The sequence below is a fragment of the Crocodylus siamensis genome, chromosome 4 (genome assembly GCF_052110815.1).
Source record: "Crocodylus siamensis isolate JL-2025a chromosome 4, ASM5211081v1, whole genome shotgun sequence".
In the NCBI taxonomy this organism is placed as follows: Eukaryota; Metazoa; Chordata; order Crocodylia; family Crocodylidae; genus Crocodylus; species Crocodylus siamensis.
Genome location: NC_143398.1, coordinates 134,008,649 through 134,024,651, shown reverse-complemented (window position 1 = coordinate 134,024,651; position 16,003 = coordinate 134,008,649). Strand labels below are relative to the sequence as shown.

General features: G+C 46.3%; 1 protein-coding gene and 1 long non-coding RNA gene across 2 annotated transcripts in view; one reads left to right on the top strand and one right to left on the bottom strand.

Moving 5' to 3' along the window:
• Positions 1-16,003, top strand: part of LOC149866530 (potassium voltage-gated channel subfamily KQT member 1-like) — an 808,906-nt gene that overhangs the window by 617,558 nt on the left and 175,345 nt on the right. The window lies entirely within an intron of this gene.
• Positions 13,737-16,003, bottom strand: part of LOC149866531 (uncharacterized) — a 163,594-nt gene continuing 161,327 nt past the window's right edge. The window contains exon 3 of the long non-coding RNA XR_016441593.1: positions 13,737-14,789. This is a non-coding gene — a long non-coding RNA (uncharacterized LOC149866531). The remainder of the gene's footprint in view (positions 14,790-16,003) is intronic.

Sequence of the window (16,003 nt, the reverse complement as noted above, 5' to 3'; positions counted from 1 at the left end):
GCAGGCGGGAGATGGGGCCTGAGTTGGAGATTCAGCTGATTCAGCTGCAGCCAAGTCTCTGAATCAGATTCAGCCAAATCAATTTGGGACAGTGAATCAAATCACTGTCCCCCCAGTCAGCCAAATCCATATCCGAAGCAAATACTAGCCGCTTTGCACAGGCCTACTCAGTATAGACATTGGAGTTCTGACACACTACAACCTGCCAGACATCTGACTCCCCACTTCTACCTCACTCCCCTCTATCACCCCACTCTCCACTTTTACCTGTGCTGCTACATCCCCCTACCCTCCATCCCAGCCTGTCCCTCACCCCTGATGCCTCTATTTCTGTTTTCAGTGACTGGCTTTCTTGCCTGCATTGAATGCCAGCATCTGGCTTCTTTATGATTCCTTCCATCCAGGAAAAGCGCACGCACGCATGCACGTGCACACACACACACACACACACACCAACTGCAAGTCCTTCCTCAGCCTGACAAAGGATTTTTCGACCCAAAAGCTGGCATCCCCGGCAGCTAAGCTGAGCTCCCCTGGAGCCTCACAACTCCACTGCAACCAGCAACCCTCAGGCCTGTCAAAGATGTGACAGGTCTCAGCTTTCCCCAGCCAGGACTGTGCGAATGCATGTGGTAGCTGAAAGTTATGGCACCTCCTACCCATCTTTCACCAGGGGGATCCTTGGTTCTGGCATTTCCTGGGGTTGCCGTGCCACCAAGCAGTCCCACCAGGCCTCCCCGACCCTGGCAGAATGCAATTTTAGTGATAATACCCAAGACCTGGGGCCTCCTACTTCCCCATAGCCCCAGGCCATACCTCCAAGTTCATCCTGGCATGGAAGCTGAGCAGGGACATGTTCTTCCCCTGCTGGCTGGTGATGCAGTCAGTGCCCTCTCCAGCTCTGAGAGTGGGGCATTAAATGGCTTTTTAAAAATGAAAAAAGGAAATAGGTGTAGATGGAGTGAGGAGGATGGCATTCACTCTGTCTGCACCTGGAGCTTGGGGAACCCCAGCAGTGAGAGGTTCACCTTGAGGAACAACAGCTGCTCCACCAAACCAGGATCCAAGCAGGTGCAGTGGGGTGTCACACCATCCCCAGCAATGCTGAACACCCTCTCACTCAAAACACTGGTCGGTGAACAGGACAGGTGTTCCCACGTGAGTGTGACCAGATCTGGCCACATCTGGCTGCAGCTTACCCAGTAGGCCAAGGGGTCACACAGCAGTGGCTCCATGTCCTCGGTGAGATAGGCAGCCACCAAGGCCTGAGTGCTACCTGCTTGATGGTGGGGTCTGGTGCCTCTGGACCCCACTGTGGAAGCCATGGCCTTGGCCCACATTGGCAGCACCTGTGGTGGAGGAGGAGACTGGCTGGCAGATGGCACGCTAGCATGGGACAGTGGATCTCCCTCTTCCATGACTCCCTGCCTCCACCGTTCTGCCTCCCTGACTCTCTTCACCAGCACCCCCACCCACTGATCCATGGTTTGGCTGCTGCATACGCTGCCCTTCACTCTCAGGTCACACATGGCAGCCAACACATGGACTGTACTGGACTGCAAGGCATCAAGACATTTCCTCATGCCCTCCTTCAGCCATCTCACCAGTGCCTGCCTGTCTGGTGACAGCAGCTTGCCCCAGCCATTGATCCCCTGGAAGCTCTCCATTTGGCTCTGAAGTTCCCTCACTACAGGGATCACTTGGCTAAGGAGGGCATCACCAGCACTGAGGCTTTCGGTGGCCTCAAGGAAGGACTTGAGGACCACCAAGATCTGAGAGGTGGTATTCCACTCAGCTCTGTTAAGGGGGCCACTGATCCCAATCTCCCCAAGCAAGGCCATCTCATGAATGGCCTTCTATTGCTCCACCAGCTTCTCGAGCATCAGGTATGTGGAGTTCCACTGAGTCTCCACATCCTGCATGATTTTGTGTTGCAGGATGTTCAACTCTGCCTGTTTCTCCCACAACATCTTGCCCCACTTGATGTTCCAGTGGAAGTAGCCTGCCACATTCCTGCATTTGGAAATTAGCTTGCTGGTGGTGCTGGTGCTGTCACCGGCAATCCTGTCCCCCTCCAAGGCATCCCTGACAATGAGGTGGAATTTGTGTGCTACACAGTGCATGCCAACAAAGTTGGCTTCATGGACCACCTTGACCATATTGGCCCCATTGTCAGTGACCATGAATCCATGGGTGAGCTCACCCTGCCCAAAAAGCCACCCCTGCATCAAGCAGTTCATGGCCCCCATGATTTCTGTTCCCATGTGGGACTCATCCATCACTTCGGCTTGAAGAAGAGCCCACTGACAGCCTGACTGGTTGTACCAGTGTCCTGTGAGGGAGAGGTCAGAATGATCTCCACCCCAGCTGCTCCAGATGTCCAAGGTGAAGTATAAGGCCACCTGCGGACCTGCCTTGCACAGCTGCTCTCTCAAGTACTCCCTGTATGCCTCACAAAGGGAGGGCACCACCTTCTTGCTGAAGGAGGTGCATGAGGGCACTTGGTAGGTTGGGGCCACAAGCATCATGAGCTGCCTGAACCCTGGCTGCTCAACTAACGAAAAGGGCTGGCCATCCAGAGCAAGCATCTCCCCAGTGCTCTGGGTGATATCACTCACCTTTGCAATGCTCCCCCCTTTCTGTCTGCCTTACTTCCACTGTTTCAGGGTGGCCTGCCTCTGTTTTGGGTGGATGGGGGCTTTGGAGTGAGAGGGGGACTTCCCTTTGGGCACGCTCCCACTGGTGCCAGGCTGAGGAGGAGCAAGGGCAAGGGGATGGTGCCTGCGGAGATGCATCAGCATCCTCGTGGTGCTCGTGTGTTTTGTTCCCTAGTGCCAGCTCAGCAGTGCAGGCAGATAGCATATGTGGGATCATCTGCCACCTCAAAATGATCCCAGATAACACTACCCACTCACTTCTGGGGTTCAAGTGCATGTGTGGATGCTGTAATTTCCCTCTCCTCAGCAGGCAGAGGAACAGCAGCAGGAGGAACGGACTTGGCTGAGGTGCTTGCCTCCACAACCTCTACTTCAGCCTCTTCTGAAGTGCCTTCTGGGGAAAGAGACCTGGCTCTAGGGGAAACTTGAGGACTGTGGAGTGCTAAGTCAGCTGATTCCTCCTCTTTCCCCAGAATTTCCCTTGCTATAGCACTCAGATCCAGATTCAGCTCCACTTCCATGAAATGGGGTGATACTCTACCCTGTCATTCTCTTTCTCTTGCCTTTCTTGTTTCAGTATGCCTTTATCTGATTCCCACAGAGGTGAGATCCTCTATTAGTTCCTGTCCTCAGAACTGGCAGGCTCCAGCAGTGAGGAAGATTAGAGCTGACTGTAATCACAAGAATTTTTTAATTCCTCCTTTTAATTTCTCTTGATAGGAGAAAGGTCTGCCCCACCAAAGCCCTCATGGGATTACTGGATATATAGAAACTGTTTGGGCTTTGCATTTTAGTGTTTGAGCTAGTTGTTATTCCCTTGAAATTATAATCAATTAACGATGCAAAGCTCCTGGCTCTCCTGTCAAAGTGGCAGATGGAGGGATGTCACTGTGGTAATTATAAGCATAGACTGAGAAAGCTATTGCCTTTCAATCCATTGTTTTCACACACACCGTTTCTTCTTAAACTTTCACTTTGGGCTGGAACTTATTATGCTTTACCTCCACTAAAAGTGTTTTGTAAAGAAGAAATCCAAGCACGTGAAGTGGGAGCTGAATTTTCCACAGATTTATACTTTTGTTGTTCTGTGATGATTTCTTCTCTACTGTATGTTTGCTTACTTTCTCTGGGAATTTTTCCTGTGACACCATAGGTGTTGTGGTTTTATCCTTTGTAGTTTATGTTTTTTGTTCTGTTCCTGTAACTGCTATTTAAAATGTATATAGAGCTAAATGGAAAGGAATCTGTATCAGGGTGAATACAATTGGCTGTATCTTTCGGAGTTATGCAAATCTAAGGAAAAAAAGTTCCTTTTCATAGACATAAGGGCTGGAAGGGACCTTGCAAGATCATCAGGTCCAGCCCCCTGCCCAAATACCAGGGGCCCAATTTTAGGACATGGTCAGGAACGTATGAGGATATGAGTTGTCCCCTCTCATCCTTACTCCTGCAGTGTTTGGCTTATGTACTTATACTGCCCTCACTAGTGGCCTGTGGTGCTGGGGGTGGTGGAGAAGGAAAGCAGCCCCTACAGGACTGCTACTCCCAGTCTTGTGCATATGGACAGTTGAAAAACCTTGATTTTATTTGTTCAATGCAATAGGGCAGGGTATGGGGGAGCCAGAACAGAATTCAGCCTTAGAAAATCCCTGGTGTGTGCCTCAGGCAGTACAGTACCCTTATCTCAAAGCTCACAGTAATTCTGGCATTTAGCCCTAAGATGTTTTTCTTCAGTGCTTTTAAAGGGGCTTAGGTTTAGGAATTATAAGTTGTGGCCAATTAAGTCTTCATTAGAACATGTTTTATAAGAAATTCAAAAATGATTCTAAGCTGGAATTCTCAAGTGCACCATGGGGTTTGGCACCCCATTCCCCATGGGCATGTCTACACATGCATTTACACAGCATTACATTTACTGTGCAGTAAGTGGGTTTTGGCTGGCATCCACATGTGCAGGCATTAAAGTACAGTAACACTGTCTGTGTGGACCAATATGGGACTAAAGTTAGTCCCAAGTTGGTCCACACAGACAGTGTTACTGCACAGTAACTAACTGGGCATACATTTGATACCTGCATGATGCAAGTATTAAATTTACATCCAAGTCAGCGTAAGTCACCATATTTACTAAGCAGTATGGGTATGCACGTGTAGATGTGTGCAGTACTGTGCAGTAATTTTCAGTTACTGTACAGTAATTTCAGTTACTGCGCAGTAAATGTGTACATGTAGATGCACCCAGTGAGTTTTAGATGAGTGTATAACTCCCTCGGGGCTGCCATAAGAATTTCCCCAATAATACACAGCATGAATAATTTGGAAGTGAAAGTAAGTTTTATCCTGGTCAGTGTTTAATTTTCCTTTGTTCTTATTTTCCTTTATTCCCTTATAAACTCCTATAAATTCCCCTATGCCTTTCCTTTTGGGGGGGAGAGGTGGGAGGGAGCAGGGGAAGAAGGGAATGCAAACAAAGAACACAGTGCTGTTCCTAATCGAAGCAGTGATTCATTTGTGAGAGACTTCAGTGAGAAGAGGAGCCGGCTCAGGGTGTTTTATTCTGAATGGGACTTTCCAGTTTGCAGTCACATTTTCCCAAATACATGTAGTTAACATAAAACCTTAGAAAGAAATACTAAGTTCAGAGCAATGCAGTGAACACCTAGGTTTAATGCATCGAATAGCTGTCTGCTCATCGTTCATTTGGGCTTTTTAGAACCTTGGGCCAGGTACAGACATTACACCTTTACCAATCTAAGTGATTGGAAATCAGTCTATACCCATAACAGAACACATAGACTGGTTTAAAAATGGCAGAACCCAGTCTAAAATTTGCCCCTCCTCCCCACCAAAGAGCGAACGTGTGTTCTGTTCGTTACCAGTCTAAACTACGCTGCTTACAGAAAACCATGTAACTTAGATCAGTTTTTCTTGGGCTTTTTGAATGTCTGTACCTAGCCCTAGAGTTCAGAAACTACTTAATATTGCACATTGTATTCTCCAAAGTAATTTACTCAAATGAAAAGAAAACTTCAAGAACGCTTAATATCAGTAACGGACTAATGAATATTGAACTATGCAGTAAATTGATTTAATAATAGCTACAATTAAGTACAATGTCAGTACCTTTCTATGGAATATGACCAAGATGCAAGTGTTTTGAAATCACAAATCTGAGCCAAGATTTTTTCAATTGACTAGTCATTTTAGATGGCTTAGTTCTTTGGAGCCAAACTAAAAACTTATTAAGGGGGTCTAATTATCACAGTGAAAACTTTCTAAGGCAGCAAAAGTTGTGTACCCAAAAATGGAGATGCCCAAAACTAATTTTATGAGTCTACGTTTGAAACAGGTGTATGGCTTGGATGACTATTTTTTAAGAAGCAGAGATAAAAATGGTCAGTGTCCAGTTTCTATTTTTGTGATGCATACATCCCATTTTAAGCTGCTGCCAAGTACTCAAGAATGAATGCCTGTGTTTGGTAGGTTAAAAACATTGCTTGTGGTTAATTCATGCCTCAGAGCTCAATGCTGTCAAAGTGCTGGGTGGGTCGTTGTGGTTTTTCAAAATTAAGGTGTTCCATTCTTCGTAGTTTCTCCTTCTTTGTGTGTCATCATTTTCAAAGTTTTTATGGAAAGCTTAAATTTAGAGTTCTTGTGGTTTTGTTGGAGCACCACCTTTACCCCATATGGTCACAAATTTGTGCTTCCCGTCTTGATGCTGTGGTGCCTGGTTGGGTGGGGAGCTTCACAATGAAGTAACCAAAGATGGACAAAATACAATCATATATTTGCTTCCCAGTTGAATGGCTTGCACATAGGCATGAAGTCGACTTAGATAGCTATCTGTATTCAGAAACAATGGGCCAGAGTATAAATCAAGACAGATGGGTGACATGGGCCTAGTATTCATTTCCTGGTGCTGAGTACAACTTACAGTGATGGTTTTTAACTTACTTATTTATGACCTTGGAACTTTAATTGACCTGTAATTGCAATGCTAGTGATCAGAATCACTGATCACGAACATTTCTGAACATAGGGTCTTAAAATTAGTTTCCTTAGTTTCATATTATATCTCATTAGCAAAGAAGGCCTGAGTTTCAAAAGGCAGGGGAGGTGCTACTTTGGAAAAACAAGTTATTGATTTAGGTGTCTAAATCTAAACTTAGGAGTTTAATTTTGCACCCAGGCTTGAAAATCTGAGCTTGAGAAAGGATAAGCAGATTGCATGCAAGCTCTAGACAGAGGATCTGTTATTGCACAATCACATTTCTACAGCAGCTACAATCTTTGAGTTTAAGCCATTGCATATAAAAGTAAAATATTAGGGGGAGAATTCTTATGCAGAGAGGAGAGTGAATAAATTATCTGGCTTGAGGATCTCAAGGCTTTTCATAATAGGAAACATTGACAGGTGACTTGTAAAGGTTTCTTTTCTAAAAATGACCTTGTGTTCCTAACTGTCATGTTGTTACATGGAAAGGACTGGAAGGGGTTGGGTTTTTTAGTGGTTGGGGTTTTTGGAGGGGTTTGGGGGGTGGGGTTTGGGGGGGGGACAGTCCATTGATTTGGTTTGATTTTAGATTCTGTATTTTGGAAGTTTAGAAATACCAGGAATACTAAGTCAATCAGTTTTGGTTGGAAGACTGGCTAGGTATATTGGGAACCCTCTTACCCCAAAAGACTGATAAAATGGTCAAAGATAGCTCTTTTCCTAAAAATTCATTTGGTGTTTTATTTTAAAATGTGTTATAAATGGAGAACAATCTGATTTAAAATCTCTCCATTCTAAATTGTGATGTCATAATTCCAGTAATGCTGATACTTCCAGGTCATAGGCATTCCTCAATCCCCTCTGTAGACCTCCTATTGAAGCTGGGCAGCCAGGAAGGGAAGAGCCAGGAGGATGATAACTTATAAGGAGAGTAGCATCTTGGAAGAATAGTGCCTTGTAAGGGAGGAGCCCTGGATCTTGGTTCCTGTCCAGGTTTTTCAATACCTTGCATTAATATCTGTGGATGAAATGGCTAAACTGCAGTGAGATATTTTCTATTGTATTGAGGGCAGATCCTACAACCCATTCCCCACCCTTCCAGGGCAGCATTCATCTCACTGAGACACTCTATCACTACCTTCTTCTATTCCGTGTGGTCATGCATGTCTTCCCCTACAGGCCATCCAGCTTCAAGAGGACAGCTAGAGGGTGTCCTGGGCAATGCTTAGCCAGCAGCCTGAAGTTAGAGCACTTAGCTGGGAAGCACAGACTGCAGGTGCAAGACCCCTATGCTTTAAAGCTTGGATCTTTTATTCCATGGGTGTAAATAGCATGGACTTTACCATGATAAATTTCATGAATGTCCTAATCATTTGAATACTTGGTTGTCAGGTGGGTAAGCTATAAGCCATACTCACTGCTAAACACTCTCTAGTCATCATTTTTCTGTGACTAACGTTTTGAGGACTTAATTCATGTTACACACCTACCTGGATAATTTCATTCTGCTTCAAAGCCTATACCACAGTGCAATGAATACGGCCAGGGATCACAGCTGTGCAAGTGCAAATGGGATTTAAACTCCAAGTACTTACCATAAACTGCCATTTATCAACATAAAGATGAAAAAGTAATTCATCCAAATCTCTGTTTGGATTAGTGTTGTGGCTCTGATCTATGATTTTTATTAGAGCTTCCTCCCTCCCCAGCCATCTCTGGCATGAGAGAAAGACAGGATAACACTGAAGGATCAGAGAATAACACAGTCCCAAGGAGACTGGGAAGACGGTGGAAAGGATAAACAGACTCAAATGTCAGGTTCCTCAGAGAAAGCACCTGGAACAAATGTATTTTTCTATTATTGTATGCTAAGTGGTTTAGGCTTAAGAATGGCCTGGAATTTAATACTAGCATTTCCTGACAAACAAGTTTGAAATGAGTTTAATCACAACCAAGCAATACTCTGCTAATTTTTAAAAAGGCAGCTAATTATTGGGCATTTCCATGGGCATTTGAAAGTTTTTTGGTTTGGGTTTTTTTTTCCTGGCATTAAAAAAAAGGAAAGTAAAGCAAGTTAGCCAGATGTTTCTTCTCAGATTACAGCAGCCTGCTTTGCCTGCATGTATAAAATGGGACTAGGCCTGTTACAGTACCAGGTGCTATATCCAACATTACTGTTACTATTGTTTATACTCCAGTCCTCTAACTAAGTTTCAGGCATGCACCAGGCTTATACCGCCAGACTTATATCTATAGGAGTGACTATCAAAATGCCCTAAAACAAAGTTCCCTCTGTGTTATAGAAAAATCCTGCACTAAGCCACATTGCTGTCAGGGGAGAGGCACTTGCATATAGTGTCACAATATATGCTTAGCACCTGAAACTTTTGCCAGCTTGGATTGCAGTTACTATGTACATGTCTTTATTGAATAGTACAATAAGTGACTTAATGTAAAGAAATACCATGGGTCAGTGACGGCATGGCAAATTCACTGTGTGTTAACATATACTTTTCAGAGCTGTCAAACATTAAAACAGCTACAGTCTTTAAATGTTAAATCTGTTATTTGATAAATTAGATTTATTAATAAAGTTTAAAATAAACCCCTACTGTCTGAAAGTTAAGATAAAACCTGCAATGCACCCACAGCCACGTCAAACAAATTTTTGTTTGTTTGTTCTTTGTATGCTATCCCCTCTATTAAGTGTGTTTAAGATGCAAGAGCATTCTGGGTAATAAGGTGCTAATCATCACTTTGAAAGCTAGCTTTCCACAACTGCAAGGGGCCAAACTGCTAGATTTCTTAGGTGTTTAAGACCCACCGCTGAGCTGGGATTTTCAAATAAGCCTAATAGATTGTCAAAGTGCCCAACCTCTAGCACTATGATACTTATGGTCATAAGATTTCTTAGTTGGTAGGGTCGGAAGGGAACTGAGCAGATCATCGAGTCCGACCCCCCCTGCCATGGCTGGAAAGAGTATTGGGGTCAAACGACCCCGGCAAGGTGTTCATCCAGCCTCTTATTAAAGACCCCCAGGGTAGGAGCCAGCACCACTTTGCTTGGAAGTTGGTTCCAGATCCTAGCCACCCTGACAGTGAAGTAGCGCCTCCTGATGGCTAGCCTAAATCTACCCTCTGCCAGCTTGTGACCGTTATTCCTGGTCACTCCTGGTAGTGCTCGGGGGAACAGTGACTCCCCCAATGCCTGCTGGTCCCCCCTGACTAGTTTATAACAGGCCACTAGATCCCCCCTCAGCCTTCTCTTGTGGAGGCTGAACAGGTTCAGGTCGCTGAGCCTCTCCTCATAGGGCCTGCCCTGCTGCCCCCGATCATGTGAGTGGCCCTCCTCTGGACCCTCTCCATGCTGTCCACATCCCTCTTGAAGTGCGGTGCCCAGAACTGGACGCACTACTCCAGCTGTGGCCTGACCAGTGTCTCATAGAGGGGGAGGATCACCTCCTTGGTCCTGCTTGAGATGCATCTGTGGATGCATGACAAGGTACAGTTGGCCTTCCTGACTGCATCCCCATACTGCCAGCCCATGTTCATCTTGGCATCAGTGATGACTCCAAGATCCTTTTCTGCCTCTGCACTGACGAGAAGGGAGTTCCCCAACCTGTAGGTATGCTGCTGGTTCTTCCTCCCCAGGTGCAGCACCTTGCACTTGTCAGTGTTGAATCCCATCCTGTTCTCATCCATCCACCCCTGTAACCTGTCTAGGTCCGACTGCAGCCTATCCCTCCCTTCTAGATGTCCCCCACATCTTAGTGTCATCAGCAAATTTGAACAGGGTGCTTTTTACCCCCTCGTCCAAGTCACTGATGAAGATGTTGAACAGTGCGGGCCCGAGGACCGAGCCCTACAGAACCCCACTGCCCACATCCCTCCAAGTCGAAAATGACCCGTCCACCACCACTCTCTGGGTGCGGCCTCCAGCCAGTTGGCGACCCATTTGACTCCCTTCTGTGTAGGTGTCGACACCACAGTCCCCCAGGTTCTTAATGAGAACAGGGTGAGAGACAGTGTCGAAGGCCTTCCGAAAATCCAGAAAGACTATGTCCACTGCTTCCCCTGTATCTAAGGATTTGGTGACCTGGTTGTAGAAGGCCACCAGGTTGGTCTGACAGGACCTGCCTCTAATGAACCCGTGTTGGTTGACCCTAAGCATAATCTCCCCTGCTGGTCCCTCATGGACATGTGCCAGAATAATCTCTCAAAAAGCTTACCCAGGTTTGAGGCAAGACTAACTGGCCTTTAGTTTCCTGGGTCCTCCTTCCTCCCCTTTTTGAAGATGGGAACCACATTGGCCCTCTTCCAGTCCTTGGGCACCACACCAGAGCACCACGAGTGCTCGTACAGCCATGCCAGGGTCCTGCAATGACCTCAGGTAATTCCCTCAGTACTCTAGGGTGGAGATCATCTGGACCAGCTGATTTGATTACATCCTAATTTTCTAGCATGTCCTGCAGGGGCCCCACATTACCAGAACCTTCTTTTTCCCCCTACGTATTTAAAAAAGGACTTCTTGTTGTCTTTGATCTGGGTTGCGAGTCCCAGTTTCATCTCCACCTTGGCCTTCCTGACTGCCCCCCTGCATCCCTGAGCAACTGCAGTATAATCCTCCCTGGTGATGGCTCCTCCCTTCCATTGGGTGCACGCCTCCCTTTTAGCTAGGAGACACTCCCGGATGCTTTTGGTGAGCCACGGGGGCTTTTGCACCCTCCTGCCCCATTTGATCCATGTTGGGATTACCTCCCTTTGGGTTTGGAAGATCGTCTCCTTAAGGAGCAACCACTCTTCTTGGACACCTGGCTCCTCTCCCCTTCCCTCCCCTCCGGGACCTCAGTGCTTCCCCGACTATTCTCCTTAGCTCATTGAAATCCACCCTCCTGAAATCTAGGGCTGCTGCCTTGCTGTAGACCTTTGCCACCTTGCGCTGGATGGTGAATTCCAGCAGGCGATGATTACTGTCGCCCAGGTGGTCGAGCACCCGCAGTCCCCTCACCGGGTCATCACCCATGGCCAGCACCAGGTCCAACAAGGCATCTCCCCTGGTGGGGCTGTGCATCTCCTGGGTTAGATGGAGGTCCTGTAACATGGCTAGGAACCTATGTGAGCGGTCAGACCTGGCTGACTGCTCTTCCCAGCAGATGTCTGGAAAGTTCAGGTCACCCATGATGACCACTTCCTTTGAGCTAATTACCTCTGTAAGCTGACTTAAGAATTCCTGGTCTAGCTCTTCCCCTTGGTTGAGTGGTCTATAGTAGACCCCCACTGTTAAATCTCTTTCCCCTCGACTGCCTTGTATTCTAACCCAGAGCACTTCAGAGTGCCCCTCCTCTGATTCTTTGCTAATTGACAAGGATGTGTATTCCTCCTTAATGTAGAGCACCACTCCCCCACCTTTCCTCCCTGTCCTATCCCTCCTGTACAGCCTGTAGCCCTTGAATTTATTTATTCTGTCATTTACTTTGGAACTGAACATTTTGAAGAATCTGCCCTTGATTTTAGTGCTGAGCTGTTCTGAAAATCTAGCTCCCACTGCTTCTAAAATTCTGTGGTCCAGAGCTGTCATTGTGAGTAGCTTTTAAATGCAGAAACAGAATTTTCCCAGGCCATGTAATTTTATGGACACTTGTTTCATCTTGTTGGAGCTTGTCAGCATGGTGCAGCAATCTCCATGAATGAAGAAAAACAAAGCATAAAATAATATCAAACCTACTACCCTATATTGTACTTATGCTTCTCGTTTACTGATGGATGCATGCATTCTCACCTGTAGCCTGGTTGAAGTAAATTAACAGAAGATTAGACCATACAATAATGACTGATTTCCCCAGACTGTATATAATCAAGGTCAAGGTTTTGATTTTAATCCACTGAGGTGAAATTGTAGGTAAATTATAAAAGACTAGAAAAGAGGTTCCTGGCTTGAGGGTCTTGCTCCTCTGCTCAGGGTCAGACTAATTACCATATCTGAGGTCAAGAAGGAATTTTACCAGCTATGGCCAGACTGGTATGGACTGTAGAGTTTTCTGCCTTTCTCTGCAGAAGAGGCATGGCTGTCTATATGAGATCTCTTGACCATATATTAACAACCATGGTCCCCTTGCTGTGGCAGGTTACGGTGTTATATCTTGTATTGTGTCAGAGTTGACAGTAGTTTTAAGAAGAATTTAGATTCTGGATTTGTATAAGGTGGTTTGGATAGGGAGGATCCTGACTCTGGCAGTGGGTTAGACTATTTGACGTATAGAGGTCCCTTCTAGCCGTACTTTTCTATGATTTTTCAGCTCTACTTCTCTATGATCACTCTGTAGTATTCATGCTGTGTTCCTGCTCACTTACAGTTCAGGAGGTCTTGCCATAGCTTTCAGACCATTGCATCCTCCAGTGTATGATAATGCAATCTACTTCTAGTGTGTTCTCAAAACAATGTCTACATTCCAGAGCTTTCACTTATATAGACTGTATGGGCAGCTATACATATGATAGACTGCATGCATTGGAGCAGACTTGATTAGTCAAGTCTTCTGGAGCATGCTAATTAGCTCCACATCACATGTATTCAGTATCCCCATGTTTCAAAATGGTGGAGGGGGGGTGGAGCTTTAACTAAAACTCATCAAACAAGCTTTAGTTAAAGTGCCCCCAGTGCCACTCTGAAGCATGGGATGCTGATACACCTGACAATGTGGGTGCTTGTAAAGCCGTGCCAGGGGCCCCATGATAATTTCTCATCTCTCCTGGCAAACTCCTTCTGAGCCCATCAGTTTTCATTTGGCACAAGGGTCCTTTTTCATTGGCCAGGTAAATTGAGACACTTGTCAATTAAGCTTTTTCTTCTTCCCCACCAACATGCCACTGTAACAAATCAGGCCCTAGGGGTGGCCATATCCCCCAGCAGCAACCTGGATCTTGCCTTACTCACCCCTTTGGCCTGAGGGCAACCTCCCCACTTTACTTCAGTATCAAGGCATGGCAGGCCAAACAAAAGAGTGGGACCCTGAGAGTCCAGAAGGGGCAAATAAGCCAGGTGGCCACTAGAGGCAACTGACCTAGCTGCCCCCAGGGCCTGACTTTTATTAGTAGATGTTTAGGATTGTGAATCCAAAAAAGATGACAAAAGCCAGTAGGGAAATACAGATCACCCAAGTAAGGGATTAACAATAGAGGGATGGTGGTGAGGAGGGGAACGCAACTAGGTTACAGGAGATACAATGTTAGCCAACTAAGCCCGGGGATAGAGGGAGGGGGTTCATGATGCTGAGAGAGAAGGGAGATAGATACACACAAACCCATTACAATGGTTCTCAATGGTGAAGGAAGTGGTTCAAGGGAAGTGTCTCAGTCCATATAGAGTCTCAACGCAGGGGTCCTCTTCAGGTGGAGCAGGGTTGTCCATTGCTGAAGAATCCTCTTGAAAGTGACGGTCCATCTGGTGCAGAGGGGGGGCAGTTCTGGTGGTCTCCTCTGGGTCCGGTCCGGCAGCAGTTCATCTGGTGGGGTCAGAGTACTGGCAGTGGTCCATGATGTATTCCACGTAGATGTCATGGGACCAACGGATGGTGTCAGACACCATGAGGCAGCACATCAGCTTGGCATAGCAGTGGGAGACATGGCAGGCATGCAGGACACTCTCGTTCCTGGGGTCCCAGGCTCCGAGCGTTCCCATGATGAGCGCGTCGACCATCACGTCATAGCCACAACCCCTCAGGATGCTGGCCAGTGGGACGTACTTTTCCCACTTGCGAGCCCGGGTGTCGGTCGGTGAAGGCTTGGCACCGGTTCTCAAAGGTGATGGTTACGTCCACAATCACGATTTTCTTGGCCTCTTCGTTAGTGATGATGATGTTGGGTCACATCTGGCTCTCACAGCCTGGGACTTGCTACATACTGTTCTAGACCAAACAAGCAAGCTCTTCAACTATCTTGCCATAGCATCTCTTCCCCATAATAGTCCCTTCACAGCAGGTGTTCCAGTTTGAATGAAGACTAAGAACAAATCAGCACTTATTATTTCTCCCACTGGGAGCAATGCTACTAATGAAAATCACTTGGAGGTTTCAAGCCTAGAACCATCTCTCAGTTTTTTCCTAGTGGAGCATCAGAAGAGAAGCAGCCTGTGTTTGAGTCTATGAGGAGAGAGAACAGAGCACTAGAATGAATGTTATTCAGTATTTGGTAGGGGGAGGGGAAAGAGTCATTGAAAGGAGTTACAGTGAATTAATTTTTTGCTTGTAAACCCAACCTGATGTGGTGTAAATCATATTGCCTCGTGGATCCTGTTGATTCTCTATGTATCATTCTATAGATGCCAGATAATACACTATTTTCTGTCTATGCACTGTCCTTCAGCCTTGGTTTTATAAATAAGGTCTGAAAGAGAAATGGGAACAAATATTGCTTGTGTAACCTAGAGTTACATATAAGCATTCTGCCTGTCAGGGAATGACAAGCAGCACTCCACCTAGATACAACTGAGGGTGTATCATCAGCTGTTTGGGCTCCCTGGTTGCCAGGGTGAGAATTGTGTTATAATAACAGAACCTAGAGTTGTAGCACAACTGGTCCAACTAGTGAACGCAGGCCTGTCACAGTCTGCTAGGGCTGATGCTGGTGTTTGTACTGTCTGCAGGATATTTATACTACTCAGCTTGAATAACACAGCAAGTAACTTGTAACTCCATCGTCCCTTGACTGTGCTATCCATTAGGTCCCCGGACCCAGTAACTTTCTAAACTGTGTTTAGAAACATATAAACTACATATAAGCCATCCCCATAGCCTCACTCTTACCTCCAAGGTGTTCCTGGCAGGCCTCAGCAGAGAGATGTTTCTTCTCTGCTGGCTGATCATGTATTGCTCTCAGCTCAAGAAGCTGGGCCTTAAAATGGCCAGCCTACTCAGGCACCTGCCCCTCCCTGGCCCTGTCTTTCATGTGGCAGGCACTACCAGTGCCCTGCCACAGAAGCTGATGAGTTAGTTTCCTGCTGCCACAGTGGTTCTTTGCCTAGTCTATCTACCTTACCCTGCCAAGACACAAGAGTGAGGAATAGGGGGTATGGTCAGAATGCTGCAGCACTTTCATGCTCCATGGTTGTAAAGGTGGATATTTGGGACCAAAGGCAGCTGTGTTCAACTTACTGCAAGACAAAGTTGTGTGTGAGGCTGACAAAACCCCTGGTTAGAACCAGGATATGGTACCCACCTCAAGAAAGCCATCTGTGCAACCCCCCATCCCTGTAGCAGTCTTAAACACTGTTCCAAAGATCTGGTTTACTGTGTGCTCTGAATACTCTGAAGCTCTACACACCATCAAGAACTGAACTTCAGTGTTTACAACTTTC